This window comes from Misgurnus anguillicaudatus, chromosome 23, assembly GCF_027580225.2.
Source record: "Misgurnus anguillicaudatus chromosome 23, ASM2758022v2, whole genome shotgun sequence".
NCBI classification, from domain to species: domain Eukaryota; kingdom Metazoa; phylum Chordata; class Actinopteri; order Cypriniformes; family Cobitidae; genus Misgurnus; species Misgurnus anguillicaudatus.
Window position 1 is genome coordinate 28508376 of NC_073359.2, and position 20572 is coordinate 28528947.

Below are 20572 nucleotides of genomic sequence, written 5' to 3' on the forward strand. Positions count from 1 at the left end.
ATCTAGTTAACATACAGCAAAGTTCACACAAAGTTCTTTGACTTTCACGAACACATTAACCAACACTCACCAAATATTATCCAGCTGTACCATGATGCATTATGGGTAAGGATCGGCCATTCCCCCATCTGACGGACCAACAGCAGGAGCCACACAGGGAAGGTCGTGAAAACTCAACCATCCTCTCCAGCACCAAATAATTTTTTATGGCTGCGATATATCATAAGCGGCTCATATTTCTCCTCCAGCCATCTGGAACGTTTCAGGACTTAGAAAGACGGCAGAACATCTGGCGTGTAGCGGCAGTTTATGCAATTAAGCTTTGAATAATTGTGACCCCAAATCATCTGGGAAGACAGACTGCGACCGTCCGAAAAAATCTCACAGTTTTCGCTGCTATGGTCAGGGCGAGATTGCAGAGGTTCATCTTAATGCTATACTGCAAAACAAGATTTTCAAGAAAAAACAATTCTTAGTATCTTTGTCTTGTTCTCAGTAAAAAAATCTTAAAATTCTTAAATTAAGATGCTTTTTCTTGATGAGCAAAAAAAGTTTAGACCAAAACTATCAAATTTAAGTGATTTTGTGCATAAAACAAGCAAAAAAATCTTGAACATTTTTCTTAAACACTAAATTCAAGAACATTTCAAGAAAAAATTGCTTACCCCATTGGCAGATTTTTTTTTTAGATATATGTACTGAAAACAAGACAAAAATACTAAGATTTTTTTTTGCAGTGTATATTATATAATATACACTGCAAAAAAAAAAAAGATTTTCAAGGAAATTAAAGAAAACAAATTCTTAGTATTTTTGTCTTGTTTTCAGTAAAAAATCTAAAAATTCTTAAATTAAGAATTTTCTTGATGAGCAAAATTACCTAAAAAAAGTCTAGTTTTTAGAAAAAATTAAATGAAAATTTAAGTGAATTTGTGTTTAAAACTGCCAATTTGTGTTTATATCTGCAAATAGGGTGAGAAAAAAAAATCTTGAAATAAGTTTACTTTTTTCTTAAACATTTAATTCAACAAAACATTTCTCACCCGATTGGCAGATATTTTTTTGCTTATTTTAAGCACAAATTTTAAAATTGTATAGTTTTGGTCTAAAAACTACACTTATTTTCTTAGGTCATTTTGCTCATCAAGAAAATAAATCTTGATTTAAGAATTTTCTGATATTTGTACTGAAAATAAAACCAAAATACTAAGTCATTTCTGCAGTGTATGCATTTTACAAGGTGGCTAATTCGCATTCATTCGTATGATCCATATTTGTACGATTTTGCCCGTGTGACATGGGATTAGGGGCGGGGTTTCATTATTGGGTTTTTTATGATGATTGTATATTTTTGTATGATTCACTTCATACAAATTCATGCAAATTAGCCAACTTGTAAAATACATACAACATTTTGTGACATCATGCTGTTAATTTTTATCATGCATTGTAACTCTTAGATGTCATCAGTACCTTCGCATTTTCACATTTTGACGACACAAAGTTTGAATACATGACTCCGCCTTTAAGGATGCTTTGTGTATGTGCTGCTGGGATTGCATATCAGTGGTCAAATTGAGGAGGGGCTGGGGAGGTCCCGGACCCTCTAAAGAGCACAAAAAGAGTTTTTTATTCAAATTAAAATACTACATGAATTTAAAATTCTTATGCTGCGCTGTCATAAAGCAAAACTGTCCATTATTTTTCCCAATTTCGCAATAAACTAATCCAAATGATTTCTGTCTGAAATAAATGTAAACTCTCAAGTGTCCTTCCAGTTGTTTTCTGGAGGAATTGACAGATTGTTCGATTTAGATTTATGATTGGGTTAGGGGCTTTTAAAACTAAACAAAAAATGTTGATCCAGGATCACCTTACTTTGTGAAATCATAGTGACCTTATAATGACGGGGCTTGGCCCCCTTGTGAACCCCCTTACAATCTTTCACACACTTCGAACACTTGTTGCATATTATATAATGCACATTTCATAATCAGATCTGATTAATAATTTTGAGGATTGTTGCCGCCACAAACCAAATTCCCAGTGTTCATAGCTCACAGTGACTCGCCATCACCATTAAAATTTAAAAGCACTCAGCTTGGGAATTTCATTTGCCGATAACAGCGGATGTCAATAAAACACAAAGACTTGACTTTCTCTTCAGTTCACAAACTGTGAGACCCTTAAACCAAACCGCACTTCAAATATAATTTTCTTGTATCCCACAATCCCCCGCTTCAACATCCACAGGGGTGATGGACAGCACAGTAGGTACTGTATAGAAATCGTCTGAATGAACAAAGGGCAACTGGTCACCACAATCTCTTCAAACACACAACCCTAAAGAGAAATAAGATAAAGAGAGAGAGAGAGAGAGAGTAAATTTGTCTTTCATCTACAATGTCTTGAACGACAGCAGATTTTATTTACCTAAATCTCTCATAATGAAAGCTTTAGTGATTGGAGCTTTAATTCAGCCAATTATGCACCTAATGAGGTCATTTACAGCTCAAATGAAGCACATCTTCACAAATACAGATTGTAAACGGTCCAACGCCTCAAATCTATGAGCTAATGAAAACTACATGGAGTACTGTAGGTCAAGCTCACAAAACATCCAGTACATTTTTCTCCCCCCTTCCGAAAATGAACCATGGTTTTACTACAGTTTAAACACAAAAAACCATGGTTGCTGTAGTAAAACCATGGTTTTGCTAATACTTATCAATACACCAAAAGAACATGGTAAATTTTTGTAACGACCAAACTGTCAATTTTAGACTACAATGAGTTTTATTGGTCACATACACAACCATACATTGTAAGACATACTGTATAGTAAAATGCCTGATACGACTTTTCCCCTTGTTATTATAGGAAATTAACAAAAAAAATAATAATTAACTAAAAATAAAAAGAAATCAAGCAGTTGTGGAAAATACTATAGTCAATGGCAATCCAAAAAACAAATAGATAAATAAATAGATAAATAAATAAATAAATAAATAAATAAATAAATAAATAAATAAATAAATATTTATAAAAATAAATAGATAAATAAATAAATAAATATTTATAAAAATATTTATTAAAAAAAAAAAATGTTTAAATATAATACCACATTGCAAAAAGAAAATCTAGCTTCACTTTCCTCTTGAATCATTTTGCTCTCATGAGATGCTCACATTTGTGTATCCATTGTTATGTATATGCAGAACATAATGTTGCATGTGGGGTTATAAGGTTATTGTGCATTTTTATGCTTGAATATCAAAGTTTTATTCGTTTCATCTTTCAGGCGGCTCGCTCAGGTGCTCACAAGCGCTCGGGAGCTTCGGTTAATGAATGCGTGACTCAAAATTAAAATTCTGTTACATTACGTTCAGGTCACAGCAAAGCAGCGCTTCATAAATAAAACATACAGCGCTGTTTCCATGGCAATGGCTTTCTGACATCAACACCGTCGTATACAACATATAAGTATACAATAATAAAGTGCAATGCCAATTAAATCCTAATATATAGCTTACTTCAGCATGTAAAATTATCATCCTCAAAAAAGATTGTATTTAAATAATGAACTTTTTGAGTGTTTTCTCATCTGCAATAACTCATATAGACATTTAGAAGATGTCTGTAGATGTTCATGATTTAGAATGTATGTAAAATACGTTTATTGGATGTTTTTACACAGGAGATCTCCAGATACGGGAGTACCTGTGCCATCTGGGTTGGTTGTAATAAAAGACAGAAATGATTTGCATGTTAAATCTGCGAGGGAGGGAAGCCCAGAAAACGTGTTCAGATGAAATAGTGACATGTATTTACATCTGAATAGAGACGTTACAAGAAGTTCACCTGTCACAGGTGCTTAAAGTGACAGAGCGGCAGACATTGTCAGGTGACATTTAAAGTCTCTGTCTGTAGTGTTCGGTATCTGTCTAAAACAAGGTCAAATTCTGTCCAAACGGATGTAGTATTCCTTCAAATTGGAATTTGGCACAGAACTCCAAATGCTGTCTGTCTGTCATAAAAGCAGAATGCTAGTCTATATCACTATAAAGTGCCTTTTGCTGTCCTCATCAGAATCACTCCGTCATCATGAATATAATCCAAAATAATGAAATTCTAAAGTTTTATTATAAATGGCCAAACATTTACACACATACAAGTCTCTTAAAATATGTTTTATCCCATTTTATACCATTTTCTTTCATTGGATGCATGCGACTTTGGCATTTCCCAGACCCTGCTCAGCTAACTTTAGTGAGTGTAAAAAAGTAAATAAATGACATAAAATTCAAAAACTTTTAAAAATACTTTTATCTTTTTTGCCCACAAAATGTTTTTTCATAAAACAAGTCATTTTTATAATTTAAATAAATTTTTCATAATAATATTATTAAGCATTTTCCAAGTGTCCCTAAAATTGCTGTCCACCCTGTTATTCAGTGGAGGTTAAAACATATCAAATATAAAATGTTTTATAATTTATATAATTTTTCATAATAATATAAACTATTTTGCACGTGTCCCTGAAATTGCTGTCCACCCTGTTATTTTGGTATTGACGCCCCTTTAAGAAACCAACTGATGTATTCAGTGACATCCCGTCCCCCATTTGGTCTTAATTCAGTGGAGGTTAAAACATATAAAATGTTTTATAATTTATATAATTTTTTTTCATAATAATATTAAGCATTTTGCACGTGTCCCTGAAATTGCTGTCCACCCTGTCATTTTTGCCTTAAACGCCCCTTTAAGAAACTAACTGATGTATTCAGTGACATCCCGTCCCCCATTTGGTCTTTATTCAGTGGAGGTTAAAACATATAAAATGTTTTATCATTTATATAATTTTTTTCATAATAATATTAAGCATTTTGCACATGTCCCTGAAATTGCTGTCCACCCTGTCATTTTGGGTAAACGCCCCTTTAAAACACCAAGTGACGTAGTCAGTGACATCCCTTCCCCAATTTGGTCTTTATTCAGTGGAGGTTAAAACATGTAAAATGTTTTATAATTTATAAAAATATTTTATGATAATATAAAGCATTTTGCACGTGTCCCTGAAATTGCTGTCCACCCTGTCATTTTTGCCTTAAACGCCCCTTTAAGAAACTAACTGATGTATTCAGTGACATCCCGTCCCCCATTTGGTCTTTATTCAGTGGAGGTTAAAACATATAAAATGTTTTATCATTTATATAATTTTTTTCATAATAATATTAAGCATTTTGCACGTGTCCCTGAAATTGCTGTCCACCCTGTCATTTTGGGGTAAACGCCCCTTTAAGAAACCAACTGATGTTTTCAGTGACATCCCGTCCCCCATTTGGTCTTTATTCAGTGGAGGTTAAAACATGTAAAATGTTTTATAATTTATAAAAATATTTTATGATAATATAAAGCATTTTGCACGTGTCCCTGAAATTGCTGTCCACCCTTAGCCTGGTTAGCCAGACCTACATCAAGATGTAAGGTCTGGCAACTCTTCACACAAACGGCTCAATGCAAGGGGCGGGATATAAGGTTGTCCCTCAAAATGCCTCTGTACGCAATAGGATAGCGCTATGACCAATCAGAGCAACGAAGAAGGTGACGTATGAGTCCCCTGCGTTTCCCCACCAGTGGAGCTAATTGGTATATCAAACTTTTACCGTAACCAGTCGGCAAAACTCCAAACACATCTTTCTTGCTTAAAAAGGACTTCAGTAGGGTTATTTGCTCTTCTCTCAAAGAAAAACATAAGTCTAAGTCCTCCAGAGTCGCGACCAAAGCCGCTTCAAAAGAAAGCTGTTCGCCAGCAGCAGCAGCCATTCTTTGTTTTCAAGTAGGAACCGTCGCAGGCAGTCATCATGTTAAGCCCGCCCCACAGACGCTACACACGATGTGATTGGCCTGACCAAATTTTGGTTTTTGGAGCTGTTAAGTGTATTGTGAGTGCCTAGACTAAACCCTGGCAGCAAATATATTTTGCGGCCGCTAGGGTGCGTCTAGATTTCTAGGCTAGTCCACCCTGTCATTTTGGTGTAAACGCCCCTTTAAAAAACCAAATGATGTATTCGGTGACATCCCGTCCCTTATTTGGTCTTTATTCAGTGGAGGTGAAAATATATAAAATCTAAAATGTTTTATAATTTATATACATTTTTCATAATAATATTAAGCATTTTGCACGTGTCCCTAAAATTGCTGTCCACCCTGTCATTTTTGTAAACGCCCCTTTAAAGAAACCAACTGATGTTGTCAGTGACATCCCGTCCCCCATTTGGTCTTTATTCAGTGGAGGTTAAAACATATAAAATGTTTTATAATTTATATACATTTTTCATAATAATATTAAGTATTTTGCACGTGTCCCTGAATATGCTCTCCACCCTGTTTTTTGGGGAAAACGCCCCTTAAAGAAACCAACTGATGTTGTCAGTGACATCCCATTCCCCATTTGGTCTTTATTCAGTGGAGGTTAAAACATATAAAATGTTTTATAATTTATATAAATTTTTCATAATAATATCAAGCATTTTGCCCGTGTCCGTGAAATTGCTGTCCACCCTGTCATTTTTGCCTTAAACGCCCCTTTAAGAAACTAACTGATGTATTCAGTGACATCCCATCCCCCATTTGGTCTTTATTGAGTGGAGGTTAAAACATACAATGCACACACTGGAAATATCTACAATTATTTTTCCTTATTTTCATCATATTGTGTTTGTAGTTGCGTGTTGTCAAGCTTAAAATGTCCACTCTGTCATTGTGAAATATTAATTAACATAAAACTTTGCAGAAAATCTGTATTTTAAACATGCAGTGCACAGTCAGCTAACTGCAGCTATCATGTGTTCATTAAATGCTAAATTTAGCTAAAAAGTCCACCCTGTCATTAAAATGTACATTGAATTTGCATGACAGGGTGGACATACTTTATAGGGTTGTCTGTATGGTGGTGTCTGCTTGCAGTTAATTTATAAAAAGTGCTGGAGCTTGACCAATATGCATTTCTAACAGCCTAAGGTCTCCTTAATACAAAATATAAGAAGTTAAATGAAAAATCTCTAATTTTTTGTCGGGAAATCACTTTTTAGTGATATTAACCCTCTACAAGAAGACAGTGCTTTTAGTGTAAAACTGTTGGCGAAAGTTAGTGGGACATTGGTTCGCTCACCAAAAAGCCAATAATTTTTTCCCATTCGAACTTTTGTTCAAGACAATCTTTACATCTTTTATGAATTTTGAAGTCCAAATGCATGTACTAGAAATGTAAAGCTAACCTTAGACTACAAGCGAACTACACCAGCTATCTCTCAACATCAACGTCATCACCACCAGGCTTCCGACAGCTCTTTCAAACTTTATTAAACACATCATTACAAAACTTGATTTGGTATGTTGATGTACCGTACCACGCAAGACCATTCAACAGTTGCCATGGACACTACACAGTACCGCTGTGAATATATTCAGTTAACCAGCTGTTAACATGTTGACAGCGGCTCAGTGAGAGTTTATGTCAGCTTGTGTTACGTTATAAACGATAATCTGTAACACAAAAAATGCAAGTACTTAAAAATGCATGTCATCTATCTGCCCCAAAAACACTTTCTAGGTAGACTTTTGGTTAACTTCTGTAACAGAGACAGAATCTCAGCTAAAGAAGTGAAAAAAAACCTACTCCCCCATAAAAGCCCTCAGGCAGATTTTCAATAATCCATTACTGTGTGCATAACTTCTTAACGTCTATAAAAGCTCTTCAGACTCTCTATCAATGCGAAAGAGTGAAAGACGTAAGAGACTACATTTGCTTTGACGCTGATAAATTCAGAACAGCTCGATTTGCCTGATTATAAACATTTATATTCAAAACATTGAAACTTGATTGTATGATGAAGATTCTTTACAAGGTCAATAGTCTCATTGAAGATCAAGTGGGCTGCCAATCTCTAAAGCAAAGACGCAGCCAGACACTCACCAGATAATGAATATTTACCACAACACCGAGGTAAAGCCATACAAAATACTCTTCTCAAGCCCAAACAAAGCTTTCACTAACAACCAAATGTAAATTTATTGAAAGGAACATCCAGTCCACTACTATAGTTATACTTCACTGTAAATACAGATAAAGACCATTTCAACTGTATCTCTGTATCTATATCTGTCAGCCTTCTTACATTCTCAAATATTTTTCAATGCGAAATTGTTGATAATGAGGTAAAGCTGCAGCGGAGAGCTAAATGTTAAGCGCTTGTTTTAAAAGCAAGGAAAAGTCATGGCACGCTGAAGCTTTTTCTCCTCATTCGCCCTGTCACGGCACGGACTTAATTACGACGGTTTTCACCCAGCCGTCAGTCTGATGCATGCTCTGGACGCTGATCTGGGATCTGCACTTAGCACGGGAAAACTCGCACTGACAGACCCCATGGCTTGAAGCTGGTTCAATGGCCTGCGGCTCTCGCACCTCTGACGGGAATCCTAACACAGCCCAGAAACATCGGCCACTGAAAGTGACCTTCATACGGAGAAGAAGAAGAGTACGCTTTACTGAGATTATCACGGTTGATGTGAGAAAAGAGGATCATTCATTTAGTGCCTCTACTGGTGACCAGAGGTCAGAGGTTTGCAAATGACATCCAGTTATTATTTTAAAAATATTAAAACTATTCATTTAACTTTTGGGGTGAACTATTCCTTTAACTTTTAAGGGGAACTATTCATTTAGCTTTTGGGGTGAACTATCTCTGTAACTTTTGAGGAGAACTATTCCTTTAACTTTTTGGGTGAACTATTCATTTAACATTTGGGTGAACTATTCCTTAAACTTTTAGGGTGAACGATTCCTTTAACTTTTGGGTGAACTATTCATTTAACATTTGGGTGAACTATTCCTTAAACTTTTAGGGTGAACGATTCCTTTAACTTTTGGTGTAAACTATTCCTTTAACTTTTGGGGTGAACGATTCCTTTTAACTTTTGGGGTGAACTATCCCTTTAACTTTTGGGGTGAATTATTCCTTTAACTTTTGGGGTGAACTATTCCTTTAACTTTTCGGGTGAACTATTCCTTTAACGTTTGGAGGGAACTATTCCTAATATCTCTTTAACTTTTGGGGTGAACTATCACTTTAATTTTTGGGGTGAACTATTGCTTTAACTGTTGTGGTTAACTATTCCTTTAACCTTTGGGGTGAACCATTCCTTTAACTTTTGGGGTGAACCATTCCTTTAACTTCTGGGGGTGGACCATTCCTTTAACTTTTGGGGTGAACTATTCCTTTAACTTTTGGAGTGAACCATTCCTTTAACTTTTAGGGTGAACTTTTCCTTTAACTTTTTGGGGTGAACTATTTCTTTAACTGTTGTGGTGAACTATTCCTTTAACTTTTGGGGTGAACCATTCCTTTAACTTTTGGGGTGAACCATTCCTTTAACTTTTGGGGTGAACCATTCCTTTAACTTTTAGGGTGAACTTTTCCTTTAACTTTTTGGGGTGAACTATTTCTTTGACTTTTGGGGTGAACTTTTCCTTTAACTTTTGGGGTGAACCATTCATTTAACTTTTGGGGTGAACCATTCCTATAACTTTTGGGGCGAACCATTCCTTTAACTTTTAGGGTGAACTTTTCCTTTAACTTTTGGGGGTGAACTATTTATTTGAATTTTGGGGTGAACTTTTGGGGGTGAACTATTTCTTTGAGTTTGAGGTGAACCATTCCTTTAACTTTTGGGGTGAACCATTCCTTTAACTTTTGGGGTGAACCATTCCTTTAACTTTTAGGGTGAACTTTTCCTTTAACTTTTGGGGGTGAACTATTTCTTTGACTTTTGGGGTGAACTTTTGGGGTGAACTATTTCTTTGATTTTGGGGTGAACCATTCCTTTAACTTTTGGGGTGAAGCATTCCTTTAACTTTTGGGGTGAACCATTCCTATAACTTTTGGGGTGAACCATTCCTTTAACTTTTAGGGTGAACTTTTCCTTTAACTTTTGGGGGTGAACTATTTCTTTGACTTTTGGGGTGAACGTTTGGGGGTGAACTATTTCTTTGATTTTGGGGGGAACCATTCCTTTAACTTTTGGGGTGAACTTTTGGGGGTGAACTATTTCTTTGACTTTGGGGTGAACCATTCCTTTAACTTTTGGGGTGAACCATTCCTTTAACTTTTGGGGGTGAACCATTCCTATAACTTTTGGGGTGAACCATTCCTTTAACTTTTAGGGTGAACTTTTCCTTTAACTTTTGGGGTGAACTATTTCTTTGACTTTTGGGGTGAACTTTTTCTTTAACTTTTGGGGGTAAACTATTTCTTTGACTTTTAGGGTGAACTTTTTCTGTAACTTTTGGGGGTGAACTATTTCTTTGACTTTTGGGGTGAACCATTCCTTTAACTTTTGGGGTGAACCATTCCTTTAACTTTTAATGTGAAGTTTTCCTTTAACTTTTGGGGTGAACTATTCATTTAACTTTTTGGGTGAACCATTCCTTTAACTTTTCGGGTGTACTATTCATTTAACTTTTGGGATGAACTATTCCTTTAACTTTTGGGTGAAAATATTCCTTTAACCTTTTAGGGGAACTATTCCTAACTTTTGGGGGTAAACAATTCATTTAACTTTCAGGCTGAACCATGACTTTAATTTTTGGCAGCCCCATTAAACAATCAAAGAGCAGAAAGTCACTTCCAGTTGACTGCAATGCTTTCTAGGATATTCGACTTCACAAACAACTCTGAGGTAGAAATAATGTAGTGTGTCATGTCTTACCGCACTAGAACGGTACTCCATCATGACCTGTACTAGGTGTCTGAGAGGGTTAATCTCATGAACACTTGAAAGGAAGGAGCGTCGCTGTATTTCCGTCTGTAAGCGAGCGTGTCAACCAGGTTCCATTACCCCTCCGACGGTCGTATCTATGAAATATAAAAAGCTTTAATGCATGGCTCTGCCCACAGGCAGCACAAAGACCCCAAGCACAGAAGAGCACAAGAGCTGGATTGTTAATGGTGCTGTTAAAAGCTGAGCGTGACCCACTTCAATGTGATACATGAACCGGACATTAAAACTAGACAAATGCACACAGACCTACAGATCTCTATCACTCTCTCTCTTTCCCTTTCTCAATCTGTCTCTTCCTTATGAAAATGAACTACAAAATGAAACACATATATATTATAGTTAAACCATGATTACCACAAAAAATGTAAGGGTTTCTTCTCTCTCTCTCTCTTTACTTTTCTTCAGATGAAGACTTTATTTTAAAGCAGTTAACACTTATCTGTGTTTCTATTACCTGACTGTCTCACGCTGGTCGACGTAATTGCTGTGAAAACACGTTTAGTGTTCCCCTTGAAACTCAGCTGTGCTTTGCACTATTTCCTTTATAACCAAAGGTGACAACCGCTCATTTGCATACATGTTTATTTAAATGAATAAATCAACACTGAAGTAAGTATAATACCCAGCCATTGTGTGATTATTGCTGACAATGTTTGCATTTTAAAGAACGCAAACAAATATCTGCAAAAGGATTATGGGGACAGGGTTTAGATTTATCCAGGACTAGACATTTAAGTAGTTTTTACAAGCAAACCTTACAAAAAACAAGACTGGTGTGCATCTTGAGACAAAACAATTGCGTTGATATATGTTAAGATGTTTTTAAATTAAGGCAGCTCTTGGTCTGGGACGAGGATAAGCCCTGTCCGGGAAACCGCCCCATTGTGTATTTTAGAAAACAGGTGCCTGAAAATGTTTACATGCACGAATATCCTTAAAATGGCATCTCGTGTTTTGCAGCTCATCTTAAAGGATGCTGGGAAATAATTGCGTGACGCATCGCCCAAATGTTGACACAAATGTCCGGGTGTACTGTATCTCTAATGAATAAACAGTGTTGAGTTTATCTTCAGCTGTCTGCTATTATCGTCCATGTCTTACTAACAACCTGAGGTGCCACCATCTTCAGTGTTTGTTGACAGCAGCATCTCACCAAATCACACCCATACAGTACGCTGTAGGTGACGTGTTGTGCCAAGAATGGGAATTTGTTAATGCCAAACTGCGAAACGAAAAGCAACTTTGGAGAAACGGGCGGACATCTTAAGGAATATAAAATGGACAGTTTGGTAAATGGTAGCGCAGTAAAAGAAGACAAATCAGGGTTGTCCTTTTAAATATTAAAGTGTAATATTAGGCTCCTATTTATTTATTAATTTCCAATTAATATCGGACTTTTTTCATGTTTAAGTGCTATAATTTGGTCTCCAGTGCTTTAATCAATCTAGAAAATGTGAAAAAGAAATACGTCATTGAAATTTGGCTCCCCTTGTGATGTCAGAAGGGGATAATACCGCCCCTTAATCTGCACTCTATCCAACCACAGCACTGCCATTTACTGCAGAGATCAGCTCATTTGCATATTAAATGGAAACAGCTAAACAATTACAGCAACCATAGCCTTAAAAAAAAATTGCTTTGTTTAAGCCAAACTTGCTTGCTGGGTATTTCTGTAAATTTAGGAGAAACATTAAAGGCACCAATTAAACCTCCATAAAGTGTCTCGAGCTACAAATGTGTGCATTCGGACTGTTTGTTTCTCCCACAGATCATGTTTAGTAATGATACCCGGGTGTCAAGCGATGGCCAAGTATTTCATCAGAATCAGCAGAAATCAAAGCTTCGGGGATGTCCAGCAGGCAGACGGATTCACGGGCTTTGATGTAGAGAAGCCCAGGGGCTGCCATGACGCGGACGGCCGAGCCACTCGGGATGTCGAAATGTGTTTGAAGTGCTTTAAAGCATTTTCAGCAGGGAGCTTTAAGAGTCTTTAAAAGTATGTACAGAATTTATAGAAATGTAAATGAATGCAAACCCCGCCCCCGTGGCCACCCTCTTAATATCTTAATATGCATAAAAGTCTAACGCAGTTAATTTACGGCGGTCTTTATCACGCAGCGGGCCGTGACGGGGGAAGCGCCGATGGCAACGGCACTGCATTACCCAAATAGCCAAATGACTCAGCTCAATTCTCTACAGAGACCTTCCCTTGATGCAGCGGGGCGGGAGGGGGTTTGGCTATTGGCGGTGTCACACTTGCATAAACTATTAAATGAGTTTTCGTAACGAGTGCGACGGTACGGGACGTCGGACATCAGCCAAGTGCAGGGTAGATTCATTCACAAAATGAAACACTCTTTCACTAAATTAAATTACTGCAGGAGAGGAATTATGAGGGCGGCGTGCACCGTACCAACCCACTGCTGGAAAGCAATACAGCTAAAAGCCTTTCAGTGGATTAATGCATGTGTCTGAAAGTAAAAACCACCCCACCAGACCACACACACACGCCCGCACGCACGTACAAACGCATCAGTGTACCTTTAGGTTTGGTGCTTAGAAATGGCATGATAATTCATGTTTTTCTCATATCAATGGCATGCAAGTGCTTTTTTTTAGCTAAAAAGGAACATTCAGCTATATTGCAAGCTACAGCAACACGCAGCTCAATTATACAAATTTTTTTTAAAGGGAAAGTTCACCCAAAAATAAATATTCAGTCATAATTTTGTAATCCTCATGTTGTTGTAAACCTGTTTGAATTTCTTTTGTCTGATGAACACAAATGAAGATATTTTGATAAATGATGGTAAGCACACAGTTGGCGGTACCAAGTGAATTCCAACATATTTGTTTTTCCTACTATGGAAGTCAATGGTTACCATCAGCTGTGTGCTTACCATCATTTATCAAAATATCTTTATTTATGTTCATCAGAAAAAAGAAATTCATACAAGTTTAAAACGACATCAGGGTGGGACAATAAGTGGAGTTGAGTGTCATCCGCATAGCAGTGGTAGGAAAAGGCATGTTTTCGAATGACAGAACCCAGGTATGTCATGTATATCGAAAAGAGCAGTGGTCCAAGCACGGAGCCTTGAGGCACCCCGGTATCGAGACGTTGAGGTTCGGAGATGTCACCTCTCCAGGATACCCTAAATGACCTGCCTGAGAGGTACAAATTAAACCATAGAAGTGCTGTGTCAGAGATACCCATAGCCATGAGGGTCGATAGGAGGATGTGGTGATTGACAGTGTCAAAAGCGGCAGATAGATCCAGTAAGATCAGTACAGATGATCTCAGTCAAAGCACAGTCTCAGTGAAGTGACCACACAAGTGTGTTTTGGTACTCGACCTTACTCCCTTTTCCAAAGCATTTCTCAAAATCATGCACCCCGCCTTTAAGTTATGTCAACTTGTCACACATCAAAACTTAAAATAGTAGTAAACTTAAAACCAAGTTGTTTTAACTTCATATTGCATTCTTTTTAAAGTGTGACTCAATGGCTAAATAATGGGAGTTTTAGATTTTTTTGAATAAAACTTTCAATATTTAAGAGTGTTTAACAAGCCGTGAAGTTGAAGAAGTTAAACAAACCAAACTTTTTTTCTTTTCAAAAGACTTCAGATGCCTAAAGATGGAAAAATGAGACAGACGTTTATGTGCAATCATTTCTGCTTTAATAACCAGCGCGGGTGCGGCAGCTGTTTTCTGCGGGATGCATAATACAAGGACAAAACGATTCAAAGATCAATTTTTGCTTAACAACCTGTGAACAATAAGAGTATTTTTTTATCTAAAGGAATATCCAGCTTTTGTGTTGGTAAGTTGTTTAGGCAGTGAAAGAGAAACATTTCTCTAATAAACAGACGTACGTGAACGACGTAATGACGGAAAAACTTAAATAGACTGTTTCGATGCAGATCGGACGATTACGTGGCCTTCAAAAATTCTGTCTACAAAAACGCTTTGTGTTGTTTTTGAATAGAATTTTTTTTTTTTTCATTAAAAAACTATATTTTTGTTTGCTGGTGACAAAGGCAAGATATATTGTTTGTGACAGCTCATTGAAATCGCACGTCTGGGTGAAAGATGAATGTTTGGAGTTAGCCAGACATCATCATAGTGAGCCATGAATATCAGAATAATGATAACTTGGACAGTCTGACAATCTTTAGTCTTTTGGCACACAAAGATGCTGTCAGAAACTTAGTCTTCAGCACAGACATTTTACAAGAATTTTATATTTAAAAAAAATCTAAGGTTGTGTAAAAACAGGCAGGATTTTGGAGATAAACCACGATAAACTCATATCAAGTTTTTGTAATCTACACAAAAGTAAGTACGTTTATAAATAAAGTAAAGTACAATATTTAGATGTCTGGAATATAAAGCAGATTAAATATAAAGTTTACTGAAAAATAAAAATTCTGTCATCATTAATAAATATATTATATAAATCAATAAATCATATTATATTCATTTCTTGGTTTTACTGAACACAACAAAGATATTTTGAAGATTTTTTGTAACCAAGCAGATCTAGGGCACCATTCACTTCCATAACAGAAAAAAATAATACTATGGAAGTGAATGGTGCCCCAGATCTGCTTGGTTACAAACATTCTTCAAAACATCTTCTTTGTGTTCAGCAAAAAAAAATTATACAGGTTTGAAACAACTTGAGGGTGAATAAATAATGACAAATTTTTTTTCTGTGAACTACACCTTTAAATCAGGCAGTCACTTATTTATAGATACATGACTTTTTATACATGCTACAAAATGCTGGATTTTGTTATTATTATTATTATTATTATTATTATAAGTGCAAAACATACAACAGATAGTTAAGCGGAACACTAAACAACAAAACAGACAACAACAAAAAACAACAATTGTGATGATGGTATTGTTCTGAAGCAATGATAATAAGCAAAATAATAATAATAATAATAATAAAAATAAAAGAAATAATAATAATAAATTAAACTGATAATAATACATATTTGTATAATAATATACATTATAACATGTATATTATGTAATAATAGTATGTACAGTAATGATAGCAATAATAATTCTAGGTGCCTAATAATAATGCGGCTGCATTATTTTAAAATATGTTAAAAACCCAATTTTAAGGGTAAATTCACATAGAAAATGTACATATTTGATCCATACATGGGAAAAAAAACAGCCCATGCATTAAGCTTGCATAAAAAAATATAATTTTACAACCCTAACAAAGCTATCCTACCATCAAAACCTCTTTATCTGTGATTAGCGTAGAAACAAAAGGATGAAGTATTTCAAGTTAGCAATTATTACAATAGTCGCTCCGTTTCGAAACTTTCCCGAACGCGTTTTTAAAAACTTTCTTGAGTAATTACAGATAATTGTTGCAATCACAGTCAGTTCGGCACCTGCATTATCTACGCAGGGTGATTTCAAAATCTGCAATATTGCTTTGGAGATGGATGGGAGAAAATAGATTAAATAAACGTTGCAATACGGAGAACGTCTTTGTTATGCTCTGTACCTGTGTACTTGCATAATTACACAGCGAACGGCGAGAATCATCGTGGAAAATGAGGGCCGTGTAATCGCTACCCCAATCACAAGCGACATAATTGCTCTGACAATCAGGGCGGCACTTTTTGGGAAGCGCGGAAGAGGAAAAAAGCCCGGCGTGACGGCTCAGAAAGTATTTGCATGAAATTGAGTCTCTCTTCTGCGCGCGTCCTCGAAAGCCAGTTTGGGTTAAATTGCTTCAAATTATATGTTTCCCAAAGCAATTTGATTATATTGTATGTTATGTAACTTTGGCTACATGAAAACAAATATTTGTAAACTTAATTATCAAGGTTTGACGATGTTTGCTCGTAAAAGCCTCTCTTGTTAAGCGCAGAACCGACTACTTAACAGTGCTGTGTGCAGGCCTACTGTAAAGATTGAATGGGTTAAATGTGATCTTTCTCTCTGGTCAGATCTTGAATCTAACCTCTTTACTTACTATATAACCGAAGGTAACACTAACAAAAGATTTTTCAATGTCTACTGTTTGATTTCAGTTTATCCTCCTCTTCTCCTGGCGAGGTGTTTCCCATCTGCCGCGGGGAACACTGTGTTTGTATATACATTTGGAAATCTGTTTCCCGCACCTGCTGTTCTGTTCCTGACAGCGTGTCTGTGAATCTTGTTGGCTAATATAGTGGCAGCAGTATATCTGTATTTCAGGATGTTCAGAGGTTTGATGTAAAACAAAAGCGTAGGGTTTTGCCAAAATTTACAATTAACTTGCATAAAGTGATGTGCATCAAAAACAAAATTGATTTTGTGGTAAATAACACGTGGTTGTATGTGATCGGATATTTGAAAAGTGAGGTGTGATGTTGTTGGTTAAAAGAGATCAGAACTAAAATTATAGTAAAAACAAACAATTTAATCAATGTAGTTTAATAAAAAAACAGGAATCGAGAAGCAGTTTAGGAAATACATGACATGTGGCCAATGAGTGATGTGGATGTAATCACATGACTGAATTTTGGTTCGTTTCAACGGTGCAGACCAGAGCGATCAGTGTGGTGTGAAAAGAAACCAAAATTGCTAAAAAAGCTACAGTGTATAATTTTTTGCTTTTGGTCCAGACCAAATGAACCGAACTACAGATGTGAAAACACATGACATAAACAAAATTGATGTGATTTTGTGCAAAAAATATAAATATTAAAACTTTACAAAAAAATAACTAAGCTTCCGGTAACGACTATCCTGATCTCACAAGAATTCGTAAGAAGTTAATCTTGCAAAAATGTACAATTAATTATCCTGTCCTACCAGAGAAACAAAATTTTTGTGATTGTTGCGGGCAAAAATCCTTGATCGTTTTCTTAAAAAATGTGATGGAATATGCGGGATATTTATGCAATTTTATGCAATGAAATTGCAGGAACTTGCAAAAATTGCAGGAACTTGCAAAAACTTTTTTGCAGCTTTTTAAGAAAAAAATTCTTAGTATTTTTGTCTTGTTTTCAGTAAAAATGGCAAAAAATTCTTACATTAAGATGCTTTTTCTTGATGAGCAAAACGACCCAAGAAAATAAGTAGTTTTTAGACCAAAAATTTAAGTGACTTTGTGCATAAAACTTTCATAAAAGCTTACATTGCAGTATATAACTAAATATCTGTAAAAAAAAAAAAAAGTTGCAATACACTCCCGTGTTTAATTAGGCAAATATTTTTATATTTAAAGAATAAAACATTCACATAATTAGACATCACTGATGGTTGTTAGATTTGTAATTATGTTTTCCAAAGGGACATCAGCTGCGAACTATTTAATGCTACAGGCTAAGGTCAGACAGACAGGCTCCAGAAATGCGTCCATTAAGCTTTATCTCCATTGTAACAACGCTGCTTGCGCATCCACTGTCCAAGCACAATAAACACGTGAACTAATGAACAACAACAGTTTGTTTTTATATATTTTAAGTGTAATGCACAACCAAGTACTTGCATGACCCACTTTATTCCCCTGTGCAACGCACTTATTGGGAACCCCTAATATAAATTATCCTTCCAAGTGAAGGCATAGCGGAAGAATTGGAGCAGTTTAAACATGATACGTTTGGAAATAAAGTTGCGGGTTTTGCACGGGTTTGATATAAAATATAGAAGCTTGAATTTAGTTGTTTGCAATTTGAAATATTTTTACCAGATATTCCTAATAAATTGAACTTGAACTATTTCTAAAATGTTTCTTTAATAAAGAACACCCCTATCTCATAACGCAGCGAAACCTATTACATAAAGTGAATAATTGATTGTCGAGCAATTGATATCAACCTATTCAGCACCTCCGCCATGGACAGCACCCGCTAAGGTCGAACTTAAGAAGGTTTACCTTAAGCAACATCCTAAGGTATAGTTCGGAGAACACACGTAGGAAAGGTATACCTGTAGTTAAGGTGTACCTTTTGAGTCTTCGTAGCGCGCTAAGAGATAACGTTTCCGGAGAACGCAGCCCAGATTTTTATCTCACGTGGAACACACCATTCGCGCTTACCAGGATGCCTATTTACGTCTTTGCATCTGGTAACAACTAGCCTGATCTCACGAGAATTCATACATATTTTACGAGTTAGCTAATTTGTATGAATTCGTAAGAAGTTAATCATGCAAACATGTAAAATTATGATAAAAAACAATGACCCCATTCTTAGCCATTAGCGCTTACCGTGCCACAGGATGCCTATTCGCGTCTTTGCACATGTAAATCACGTGTGCTTGAAGCCTCTTCCGCGTCTGGTGTGAACACACCATGAAGGATGGATGGACTTTTGGGGTTTCAAATCAGAAGCACCATTCACTACCATTATTAAGTGCAGCCAGGACATTTTCTAATATTACTACGATTGTGAAAAAGATAATCATATACAGCGAGGATGGCTTGAGGGTAATTAAATCATGGAGTAATTTAAATTTTTTGGCTGAACTATCCCTTTAAGACTTCTGCACCATACTCTATATACCAGTGGTTCTCAAACTTTTTTAGCGTGCGGCCCCCCTTGTGTACCATGCATTTCTTTGCGGCCCCCCCAAAGAAAATTTATGACAAATTTGTTCTAAAATGTAACATTTGAATTAAACAAAACATAAAATTGTTCAAAGTAGTGCTGTTGGTTAGTGGCCTTGTATTTTTTGGTTTAATTGCACAGAATTCATGATAAATGTATGTATTTTATAAAATCTCATAAAACTGGGGCCCCCCTGGCACCATCTCGCGGCCCCCCTGGGGGCCCCGGCCCCCAGTTTGAGAACCACTGCTATATACAGTACATTTTAATAGCAAGCTAGCATTAATCGTACCTTGTTTGGCAGTTGTGTGAAACGATGCTTGTTTGTAACAGCAGATACGGCCGCGTCTTCTTCCACTTGAGCACTTGGGTGACGTCCTCAGTCAAGTGTGACTAATAAGAGCCCATCAGCAGCGATTACAGACGAATTTGCCAGCCAGATCCCCTCCAGTTTTCTACTGGCACCGCACTACAGAAGCTGGCGAAGGGCCACAGTCATCCCAAGCCTCCTTTCTGTCGACCCCTGCAGGGACGTTTTTGGGAGACAGGAAAGCACGTGGTGAACAGAGATGATGTTATGGAAGGGAACACGTAGGAAATTTAAACATTTAAAGGATAGTTGCCCAAAAAATAAAATTAAACAACTTACCCCTCTTGTAGGTCTAAAACCACATGACTTTTTATATGTATTCATGCCTGAACTTACCGTATATATTCTGGCCTGGTGCATGATGGGTAAAATTTTCAATTAACCCTTAACTTAAAAAATATTTAAAAATCATCTGTCATTATTTACTCACTCTCATGTTGGTGTTAACCTGTATAAGATGATATTTTAATAAATGAGTGTAACCACGAAGTTGATGGTACCCATTGACTTGATGACATGATTTTCATTTTTGCGTGAACTATCCCTTTAAACCCTTAATCTCAGGCTGGTTTGCTCTTCTAAATCAGTCTAGCTGGTCTAAATGCCCCAAAACCTTCAAATACCAACAAACCAGCATTTACAAATGAAATGAAAGCAACATAGTGCGTCATGATTAATGCATACTGTTTTGGTAAAGTGTACACTACAGTATATTTTATCTCTCAATGTCATGGTTGTATTCTGTCATGTCAATTATCACCACACAGAGAGAGAGAAAG

The 20572-nt window shown here is 36.3% G+C and overlaps 1 long non-coding RNA gene across 1 annotated transcript; it reads right to left on the reverse strand.

Annotated features, from left to right (window-relative positions):
• Positions 1–1009: 1009 nt before the first annotated feature.
• LOC141359586 (uncharacterized) lies at positions 1010–20113 on the reverse strand. Its single transcript, XR_012366101.1, has 3 exons — positions 19716–20113; positions 10771–10916; positions 1010–2343 (listed from the first exon to the last, which is right to left on the reverse strand). It is a non-coding gene; the product is annotated as an uncharacterized lncRNA (long non-coding RNA).
• Positions 20114–20572: the final 459 nt, after the last annotated feature.